This window comes from Brachyhypopomus gauderio, chromosome 2 (assembly GCF_052324685.1).
Source record: "Brachyhypopomus gauderio isolate BG-103 chromosome 2, BGAUD_0.2, whole genome shotgun sequence".
NCBI lineage: Eukaryota > Metazoa > Chordata > Actinopteri > Gymnotiformes > Hypopomidae > Brachyhypopomus > Brachyhypopomus gauderio.
In genome coordinates, this window is record NC_135212.1 from 38,779,610 (window position 1) to 38,791,245 (window position 11,636).

General features: G+C 40.3%; 1 long non-coding RNA gene across 2 annotated transcripts; it reads right to left on the bottom strand.

Moving 5' to 3' along the window:
- Window positions 1-3,094: 3,094 nt before the first annotated feature.
- Window positions 3,095-10,164, bottom strand: LOC143503781 (uncharacterized). Of its 2 annotated transcripts, none has more exons than XR_013127239.1 (5): window positions 9,270-10,164; window positions 8,921-9,047; window positions 8,781-8,830; window positions 8,494-8,697; window positions 3,095-7,858 (listed from the first exon to the last, which is right to left on the bottom strand). It is a non-coding gene; the product is annotated as an uncharacterized LOC143503781 (long non-coding RNA). The 2 variants fall into 2 exon arrangements; XR_013127238.1 differs by having other exon boundaries at window positions 3,095-8,018.
- Window positions 10,165-11,636: the final 1,472 nt, after the last annotated feature.

Genomic DNA, 11,636 nt, shown 5'->3' on the forward strand with positions numbered 1-11,636 from the left:
ATGAACACCATTCCACGCTGGTGGAAAAGAGAAGGAAATCCTCTTAGCTTCATAATATCTAACAGCTAACTGGATATGATAAGACTACTTACAAATAAAAAGGTTAAATATACGCAATATAGCAAATGTGCACTGAATGTACACTTAGTCAGAGACTATGTTGTTGTTGTTGTTTACACACACACTGACTATAAAGAATCTGGACTGAGAGAGACAGTTCAGAGTTACTGCATGAAGTGCAGGCTTCACATCATACTTGAATACTTTTATATTTTGTAACTATCTTGCTATCAAATAAATACTGCCTAATAGATTATAAGACATCAACTTCTGTGCCATCAATTCCAGCACACAAGTAACCTATAGATTGAGAGACATGATGGACACTAAGCAGAAGCAAGATGCAACAGAAGCTAGGGTAAAACCAGGAAACAGGAAGACAAATGTACTCACATACACATACACATACACATCAATAGTGACCAGGGGGGTATTCCACGAAGCGAGCTAACTCAGTAAGCCGGGCTTTTTAAGACAAGCCTGGCACATTTTGCTCAAATTCGTTTCCACGAAAGAGGCTAGACTTGAGCCTCGCTCAGTTACTACAGCAACATATACGTTTGAACTAACCTGCTCCATACCAGGCTAGAGTTGAGGCTTAGCTTAGCGGGACCGCTTCTATTGGCTGAGCAGCATGATGTCAGTCTCGCCATCCGGGAAACTGAATTGAGGAACAAGGTTCCGCTGCAATTCTATCCATTAAATTGCTGTGGATGTAGCATATCATATCATATCTTTATACATTTAATGGAGTACTGTAATTATTAGTTTAGAATGATTGCAGGTTATTATTATCAAAATTTAATAGACCCTAATTATATTTCCAAATGCAATTTATATTTTGAGTACATATTCATTGTTAATCAGTGAGGTTTTTGCACATGAATGTATTGCACATTAATGTATTGGTTTAATCTTAACAAATTCAGGTCAGTGTAAAATGGAATATAGTGTCTAATCGCAGTTATGGTCAACAAACATACATTAGCATAAACTCTATATCACAAAAATACAATTCTTTGTACCTATTAATAATAACTGAGTAATTTAGGTGAAGAAACTTTTAGGTATATATTTATCCCCATACTTCCTCTTTTGTGTTCAAATTACAAGCAAATCATATCACTCTGCAATTCAGCTCCAAGGTCATTCCAGGACAGGACAGATTCACTGGGCTTTCTGGATGACTACATATTTGAGCGCTACAGGTTCAGAAGACACAGTATTATATATCTTTGTAAATTACTGGGGCCATATATTGAGAAGACCACTAGACGTAGTAAAGCTCTTACCAAACCCCAAACGGTCTGTATCGCTTTGCTCTTCTTTGCCAGTGGTGCATTTCTGTACAGCGTTGGGGATGCAGAACATCTTAGTAAGGCAATGGTCTGCCGCGAAATTCGAAAGGTTTGTCTTGCGCTTAAGCACTTCCTTAATATATTCAATAAATTTTCTGGTCAAAGAGGCATCCTTCCCATAAAAGAAGCTTTTTTAGAACAGCAATAACTTTGAGTTAAATTTATATGACTTTAACAGATGCTCTTATCCAGAGCACTTACTGAAGTGCTCTGTATTCATCTTGATCAACTATTTCATGCTAAAATTCATTCAATTCAAAACGAATTGAATTCTTCAGGATTTCCTAATGTTTTATCCACATCAGGATAAAGGCTCCATCTGGACCCATGGAAGCAGACTATGTGAACTGAAAATCATTTCACAGCATCAATGTACAGGTACATGCAAGTTTTGCCTACCCAACAGAAATTGTAAAGTATGTCGCTACATGGGTTTGAACAACTTTTCACCCTTTGTCACTTTTGCCATTGTTCCAGATGGTTTGCACCAGCCAATTTCTATTGTCCAACATTGAGGCAAAATGGCCCGGCTCGGTGCACGTTTCCAGGATATTTCGTGCCTCCTCACTGGCACCGAGGTTTGCCCAAGGTAAGAATACTCCAACCACACAAAATAGTGCAGATTTGGCCTCAGTGTGTAACTCTTCTCCTTAAAATCGTAGGTGCTTTTCCTGGCTTACAGCTTTGGGGATAGGGGTTACCCCTGCCAACCTTTTCTCCTTACCCCATATGCAGACCCTACAACAGATGCCGAGAGGAGGTTCAATCGGGCACATTCAAAGACAAGGCCATGCATTGAGATGGCATTTGGACAGTTAAAGAGCAGATTTAACTGCTTGCGCCATCTCTGAGTGACCCCTGAGGGAGCCTGTGACATTATAGCAGCCTGTGCAGTTTTGCACAATGTGACAATACTGCAAAAAGAAGTAATGCCAAGAGTTGGAGCAAAGGGAAGACGACATTTTAATTGCAGACCACATGGATTGTAGAGCTGGGAGGGACATGTATGCAAAAACTTACTTTAGTTAAGGGAATATTTTGTTTGCATTTGTTCACCAACACAAAACAAGACACCCTTTTTTGGAAAGAGAAATTTATTGATTGTCTTGCTGAGCCTGTGGACAGAAGAAACTTTGATTTACTTTGCTTGCAAAAACAAGCATATTAAAGGGAGACATTTTTGCAAATACTCACATCTTCTCACATCATCTACACATCAAAATGTGTACTCACATTTTCTTCATTTCAAGCTCCAACTTCCGTATTTTTAGTTTTTTGTACTGCAGATCTGCTTTTTTACATTCTATATCTTGGAGCAAGTACCTTTTGTAGATATCACTAATCTCAGATTCCTTCAAGACAGAAGTATAGTCAAGATTGAGAAGTATTTATTCATGTTGAACTGCATGGAGCTTAACACACAAAAAACAGTGGAGAAGATCTTCGACTACAGGAAAAAACCCACCCCCCCACCTCCATTGGAAATTCACAGAAGCACTGTTAAGCAAGTCGAGTACCACAAATTCCTGGGCACCACCATCCAGCAGGACCTCAGATGGGACCGACACAGCACTACAGTTGCTAAGAAGGCCCAACAACGCCTGTATTACCTGCGACAGCTCAAGAAATTTGGGCTGCCACAATCTGTACTGGTTCTATTCTACACAGCTATAATATCAATCAATCAATCAAATTTTATTTATATAGCGCTTTTTACAACAGTTGTTGTCACAAAGCAGCTTTACAAGTGCCGAGTCCTAGCCCCCAGTGAGCAAGCCAAAGGCGACAGTGGCAAGGAAAAACTCCCTAGTTTTTTGCATGAGGAAGAAACCTTGAGAGGAACCAAGACTCAGGGGGGGAGCCCATCCTCCTCTGGCCGACACCGGTCACCATGACAACAACAACAATATAGACAGAATGTAGACAGAATGTAAAAGATGCAATAATGTCCATTTAGACCGAATATAAAAGATGTAATAATGTCCATCATGGTGTAGGCATCCAGTTAGGCAGGAGGTGGCCGGCCAGGATGGATCGCTTCTCTCTCCTCATCTCATTATTCCTCAAGCAGGCAGGCAGCCATGTGGAGAAATGAAACAGGGAAAATTAGCTCTGTATGAGGACATATACAGGACAGGTAAAATTATAAACATTTCTGGAGTGTGGCAGGAACTCCGGCACCAAGTTAAATTATTACAGCCTAGCTTAAAAAGGCAGAACCAGAAGGTAACATAGGCTTGGGGGCATTCTGAGACAATGGCATCCATCCACTGCACTGTCAACAAACTTGAGTGACCACGAGCAGTGACAGGATGACAGCACCAGCACCCCAGTCTACCATAAAACCCTTCGTCTATGAACCCCTGGATCTGTACCTTTATCTAAGGGGGATATTAATTATCAAACGCTAGACTAAATAAGTGGGTTTTCAACCTAGATTTAAAGATTGTGACTGTGTCAGAGTCCCGGACACATTTAGGAAGATTATTCCAAAGCTGGGGGGCCTTATAAGAAAAGGCTCTTCCCCCTGCTGTTACCTTGTTAATTTGTGGAACTAATAACAGACCAGCACCCTGTGATCTTAGTTGACGTGGGGGTTCATAGTAGGAAATAAGTTCCTGGAGGTATTCAGGAGCAAGCCTGTGTAGTGCTTTATATGCTAATAATAGAATTTTAAAATCAATACGAAATTTAACTGGGAGCCAATGCAGGGCTGATATGCTGAAATTTTCTAGTTCTGGTCAGAACTCTAGCTGCGGCATTTTGAACTACTTGAAGTTTATTTAGATTCCTATTTGAACATCCTGACAGTAGTGAATTGCAGTAGTCTAGTCTAGAGCTAACAAAGGCGTGCACCAATTTTTCTGCATCATCCTGTGATAATGCATTTCTTAATTTGGCAATGTTGCGGAGATGTAGAAAAGCTATCCTAGTAGTATTATCTATATATTTATCAAATGATAGGTCGGAGTCGAGTATGACGCCTAGGTTTTTGGCTACTGTGCCAGGTGTAATGGGATAGTCTGTAAGATTAAGCATTAAATTTGGAATTTTCTGTCTTGCGGCCTTAGGGCCCACAAGGAGAACTTCTGTTTTGTCCTCATTTAATTGTAGGAAGTTTAGAGACATCCAGCATTTAATATCTCTTACACAGGCCTCAATTTTTCCTAAACTGAGTTTGTCATCGGGTTTGGCTGATATGTAAAGTTGAGTGTCATCCGCATAGCAGTGAAAATTGACACCATGTTTGTTTATAACTGTGCCCAATGGTAGCATATATAATGTAAATAATAGTGGTCCTAAGATGGAGCCTTGCGGGACCCCATATTTAACCATTGTACGTTTGGATGAAATATTATTGAGCTCTACAAACTGATTTGTTAAGTAAGACTGAAACCATGAAAGGGCTGTGTCTGAGACTCCAACCCAGCGTTCTAACCTTTCTAGCAAGATTCTATGATCAATTGTGTTGAAAGCTGCACTAAGATCAAGAAGCACTAACAGTGATACATAGCCTTGATCTGATGCAAGGAGATCATTTGTTACTTTAACTAATGCTGTTTCAGTACTGTGATGGGGCCTAAAACCAGATTGGAACTTTTCAAATGTGTTATTCCTATGCAGATATAGGCATAATTGCTGGGCAACAGCTTTTTCTATGATCTTAGATATAAATGATGTGTTTGAAATGGGTCTATAATTAGATAGCACAGTCGGATCAAGATTTGGTTTCTTGATCAGAGGTTTGATAATTGCTAATTTACATGATTTGGGCATGTGACCTATTGTAATGGATGAGTTAACTATAGTTAGAAGAGGTTCAGTTACAGCTGGTAATACCTCTTTTAATAACTTTGAGGGAACTGAGTCTAGTGTGCAGGTAGTACAATTTAAGGAAGAAATTATTTTCTCTAATTCTGATTTTGGGAGTGGATGAAAAGCATCAAGTTTTTCTCCCGGTATGAAATTTAAATCAATATCAACCAAACCAGATGACATACCAGTTGTATTGCTAATAAAGGGTTTTATATTTTGTCTAATATTCTCTATTTTATTATCAAAGAAATCTATAAATACATTACTAGTGAGGTTTACTGGAATCTGAGGTTCTGTGCCTGCTTGATTTTTTGTAAGTTTAGAAATAGTATTAAAAAGAAATCTAGGATTGTTTTTATTTTTCTCTATCAGTGAGGCTAAGTATGCTGAGCGTGCTTTAGTGAGTGCCCGTTTGTAGTCAATAATGCTATCCTTCCAGGCACAGTGGAATACTTCCAATTTAGTAGTTCGCCATTTCCGCTCTAATTTACGTGCTATTTGTTTTAAGTTTCTAGTTTGGTCAGTGTACCACGGGGTGAGCTTTTTGGATCTAGCTTTTTTATATTTTAGTGGAGCTACTATATCTAGAGCTGATCTGCAGGTATTCTCTAAGCAATCGGTTAGACTATCTAACTCTCCTGGATCGGATGGCGAGTGGGCTAAAGCAGTTAAGTCAGGGAGAGTTTCAATAAACTGTGTTGCTGTTGATGAATTTATCGAGCGCTTTATACACTGCCGAGGAGACGGGCGGGTATTTATGTTAAGGTGAAAATCGAATTTTACTAAATAATGATCGGAGATTGCTACGGTTTGCGGGAGTATGTTTATATTATCTACGTCGATACCCAGCGTTAATATTAGATCTAGGGTATGATTTCGATGTGTAGGTCCTACTACGTTTTGTTTAATGCCTACAGAGTTCAATATAGAAAAAAGCCCTTGTCAGTGGATCCTCTGCATTATCAAAGTGTATGTTAAAGTCTCCTACCATTATTATTTTGTCACTACATACTGCTAAATTTGCTGCCAAATCGGTGAAATCGTTTAAGAAATCTGAGTAAGGCCCTGGTGGTCTGTATACATTAGTTAGGGAGAATGTACTTTTATTTTCAGATGGACTAATTACATTAATAGACTGCATCTCAAATGAGTTTGAGATATCTAAGTATTTCTAATGAATTTCTAAACAATCACGATAGATTATACATATTCCACCTCCTCTGCCTGACAGTCTAAGTATATAACTATATTCCACAGGAGTGGCTTCGTTTAGAGTTAAATAATCACCAGATTGAACCCACGTTTCAGTTAGACAAAGAATATCAATTTTCTGGTCTGTTATAAGTTCATTTACAAAAACTGCTTTTGAGTTGAGCGATCGAATATTGATTAATCCAATTTTCAGATCGGTCATATAGGTTGTAATAATTTGATGTGAAGTCTGAATATTAGTTAAAAACTTCGGGCGGACTATTTTCTTATGATTTAATTTAACCCGGGGCACAGACACAGTCTCAATCCTATGGGATCTTGGTGACGCGTCTAAGCAGCTCGCAGACAGGTTTAACCCGTTAGTCTGCGGCCTGGTCGCGACCCTGGACAGTCAGCAGCTCCTAGTGCTACTCTGCCGACTAGCTAACAGGCTATGGGCTATGCTGCAAGATAACAGGGCAGCGCCATCCCGGGTGGGGTGGACACCGTCCCTGCCTAAAAGACCAGGCTTGCCCTCGAACTCTTCCCAATTATTAATAAAGCCCACTTGATTTTCTGAACACCACTTGGACATCCAGCGGTTTAGCGACGTGAGCCTGCTGTATTGCTCATCACCGCGCCACATTGGGATGGGGCCAGAGCAGATTACGGCATCGGACATCGTCTGGGCTAATTTAACCACCTCTTTAACATTAGCCTTAGTCACCTCTGACTGCCGCAGACGTATATCGTTGGCCCCTACATGAATCACGATCCTAGAAAACCTCCAATGAGCTAACAATCTAAGGTTGCCACTAATGTCCGGCGCTCTGGCTCCCGGTAAACAGCTAACTGTAACCGCTGGTGCCCCTACAGCTACAGCTACTTTCACGTGTCGGACTATAGAGTCTCCTATGACCAGAGTCTCCTCAGAGGGTGTAGCACTGAGCGGGGCAAACCTGTTTGACACATGAACCGGTGAGTGGTGCTCTGGTGGGCTAGCGCTGGCGTTAGTGGTAGCTGCAGCCCTTGCTCTCCGACTACGCCGCCGAGACGTCACCCATTCGCCCCGCTGTGAGGGCTCTATCGCCGGAGTCGCGGAGGGACTAATTCTCCCTGGCGCATCCACACCTACTACAGACCCTGTCCCTGTCTCTATCCCTCAATAATGAGTGGACGCGTCGCTCTAAGCTTTCCACTTTCGCCACGAGAGAATTTACTAGTTTGCACCTCTCACAAATACTATGACTATTACTATCAGTGGGGAAAGGGTCTAGACTAAACATGCCACACTCCGAACACGGGAACAAACCAACACCAGCCATGAATAAATCAAAACACTTACCGTGTCTAGCCGATATATAAACTTACGCTAGCTGATTTGTGAAGGCAGAAAGTTGGTCAGCGGCCGGAATAAAACCTGTAAAATTTATCTAGGAAGGCAAAAGGTAAAGATTAGCACGTAAATAGATTATACTTTAGAAAACAATTTCAAAATTTGCTCCGCAACAGCGTCGGCAGGAAGCAGCGTCGGAGGGAAGCAGCCGATCAATCATTACATCCTCCATCTCCATCTGGTTCGGCTCTGCGTCTCTGCACGTAAAACGTAAGCTACAGCGATTAGTGCGTTGTGCAGAGAAAGTCATCGGCTGTCAGCTCCCTTCCCTCGTGGATCTTTACTCAGCTAGGACCAAGAAGAGGGCAGGGAAGATCATGGCTGACCCCTCACACCCCAGCCACCTTCTATTCCAGCGGTTTCCATCTCTGCGGAGACCGAAGGTGAGGGCCTTAATGACCCGAACCAACCGACACCTCCACAGTTTCTTTCCTCAGGCTATCACCCTCCTAAATAAGGACCCATCACACATCCCTCCTATACCACAACATATCAATCCCATATGCTAGCACGTGCACCTTAGTATTTATTATTTATTATTCTATTTATTACTCATTATTTTTCATTACGATATCTGTTTGCTGTTTATGTTGACACCTGCACCAAAAAATATTCCTTGTACTCCTGCTACTTGGCGAATAAAAATTTCTGATTCTGATAACTACTACTCACTTGTTCTCTTGTAGAGGTGTGAGCTCTGGACGTGGAGGCCTGAGGGTCTTCTCTCTGTTCTTCCATTTTCTTTAAACACAACACAAATCATGAGATCACACAGCACAGATACAGACACACACGCCTTACAGCTGGCCTTTCTGAACAGGCAGACACTGTGTCCTCATCCTCCTGTACCATCCTGGATGGTCCAGCAATCTCCCCCTGCAAACAACAAATTAAGACATGTAAATGTTAACGGTCCTCAGGGTTCAGCTATAAGAAATAGGCTGGTTTATGGTACTCACATCATTGTCAAATACAGGAGGGTCCAAAAGAGTCAGCACACCCCCCACCACTGTAAAGTTTTAGTCATCAAGTATACAATAATACTACGATGTAGCCTGTAAGAACAAAAATGTAAAATCTGAGAAACAATTGAACCTACCTTTAACATAAGGCTATGTATCATGAGGACAGACAGGATCAGATGATGTTCCTCCTTCAATTCCCACAATGATTGGGGCATCCGATGTTTTGCTCAAAAGCAAGGTCTTCTGCAAAAGTACCTGTACCTGTGTTAAATTGTAAAGCGCCTTGGGAATTCGGAAAGGCTCTATATAAATCGAACATTCATTCATCATTCATTCATTCTGCAGGAGTGAAGGCTACTACAGGAGGCCCACCACCAGTAGCAGCAGTAGCAGTTTTCTTTCTGGTTGCTAAAATATTTTATACAGTTATTTAATATGGTGTTTTACCTTTTGCTGCACATTGGACTAATGAACTGTACTTACCATTCTGGAGTATATTTTCATATTTCACTTTGACCTGCTGCCACGTTCTCTTAACCCCGCTCATGTTACTTCTAAATCAGGAAATTATTAACATTAACATTATTAATTTACTATAACACTTTTAAAATGCCAATGAATGGATTAAATTATATGCTCACACATTTAATCTGTCTGCAATTTTCTGCCAGGCAGCTTCTCTGGCTTTATTAATACAGGACGTGTTGCCTTTCTTCATAATAACGTCTTTATATTCCTGATAGACGTATGAGTAGCTCATGTTCAGCAGAAGAAAAAAAAAGCTGCTCGTTCTTTCAGCTCTTTCGACATTTTCTTGCCTTTTCGAATATTGATTAGTGAGGCTGTTTAAATACTGTGTGCACGCGCATGATCGCCGATTACAAAAGCCTGGCTTGAATGAGCGGCAACAGTTTGCGTCTGGATTTCGTTAGTGGAACGGAACTAGACGGAAGTGAACTGTGGCTAACAAGTGAGGCTCACTCTAATAAGCACCGCTTTCATAAGCTCGCTTCGTGGAATACCCCCCCCCAGGAGACGAGAGACTACATGCAATGACCAGCAAAGACACAATGGAAACACAGGGCTTAAATACACAAGACTAACAAGGGGACTAAACTAAGAAACTAGAAACAGGTGAGAACAATTACAAGGGGCATGGTCACAAATTGATGGGGTGTGGCAGGAGAACACATGTGAAAACCAAAACCCGAGCACATGGACAAACCAAAACAAAGCAGTGACAGGGAAGCAGAGGAGGGGCCAAGGGAATCAAAATATCAGATATCTTATTAGGTTATTGTTATTAGGTCTCTGCTTAACAAAAGTAATCTTAATATTTAGAGAGTTTTTAATAAGTTCACTGGAACAGTGGTGCTAATTCAGGTAAATCTTAAATCAGTTAATTTAAATTTACTAAGAACATTTCAGTCTGTTATTTTTGGAAAAGCACTGAAACCGCACTAGTGAGTTTTTTATCTTAAAATTAATAAGAGATTAATATAAGATACTGGAAACCTATCTACAGGGTGAGTCAAAAGCCACAGGGCACCTAATTCAGAAATGAAAGGGAAAATGACGTATCTGAATATCCCAGCAAGTAATGGGTGAGGGGGCCTATCTATGCCCAGAACATGGCCACCATCTTGAAAGCTGCCAAATTGGACCAAGAGCAAGTTTTTCCAATGGGAAGGTGGTCATGGGTTAAATGTGCAGTGCAGTCAGAGAAAAAAGACAATTTTTAACCCTGATTTGTTCCTGGCTTTTTCGTCACCCTTGGGGTCTGGCTGGGTGTGGTGGACCCATTGCATTTTTTGTTAAAATAATCAGATTTAGCCCAATTACAAGTAAAATAAACAATACATATGTTAACTCCTTTTTTTCACACCAAGACAAACAATCATATTACATTTATCGACAGGCAAAGTCAGCAAAATTTTATTTACATCATTATAAATATTCACAGAAAAAGGCTATGTTATGGGCAGAACACAAAAAAACTACCCACTCAGTACTAACCTAAAACAAAAACTCAAATATAGAGAGTGGTGCCTCCCTCTTGATAACTTAATGCTATCAATACACTGGGTGGCTGCATACTGTGAAATGTAATTGTTCAGAACTCAGGAGCGCAAAGCTGACAGAAGTACCATCAATTAACAAGCAGAACTGATCAGAGACAAAGCTAGTATATTGTATATTGTTACTTATAAGTTAACAATACACTGTAAAAAATCTTAGTGACCCGTTGCACCTAATTTTTTTAGTTGGTCTAATTTAAGCTCTGCAAATTGCAAATTTTAAGTTCTGCTGACAACTACAGAATTCAGTCTAATTAAAGAAAATATGTTGAGCCAACAAAATGTTATATATTAACCAAATACACCTAGTGAGTCCAACAAAATGTTTTATGTTGTTCCAGCTACAATTGTTTAGTTCGGGTAATTATTCATTTGTATCCAAGTTGCCTGAACTATATATTTTATGCTTTATGAAGTAAATTCAAAGTATACAGAATATAATCAAGTAATTGTGCATTTTATTTGCATGTCAAAAAGTAAACATAAAATATTACCAAACAGGCATATGAGAGCTGCTTTATAAATGTAATAAAAATAGAAACGTTGAGTCAGGAGGACAAGAATGAGTCATGACACCAACGTTAGCTCAATGCTAATTTATTAGCAATACACTAACGGCAAAAACACACTGGTTCTAAGGGAGGGGGGACACTAACACGCATACAACACACATCCAGGGAAACGGGAGAACTGACCGCGGAGCTGTATGAGGTTGGAAAAAGTATCTAAAAAAGTACTTAATTAGAAATCGATTGGGCTTCAGCAAATGCTT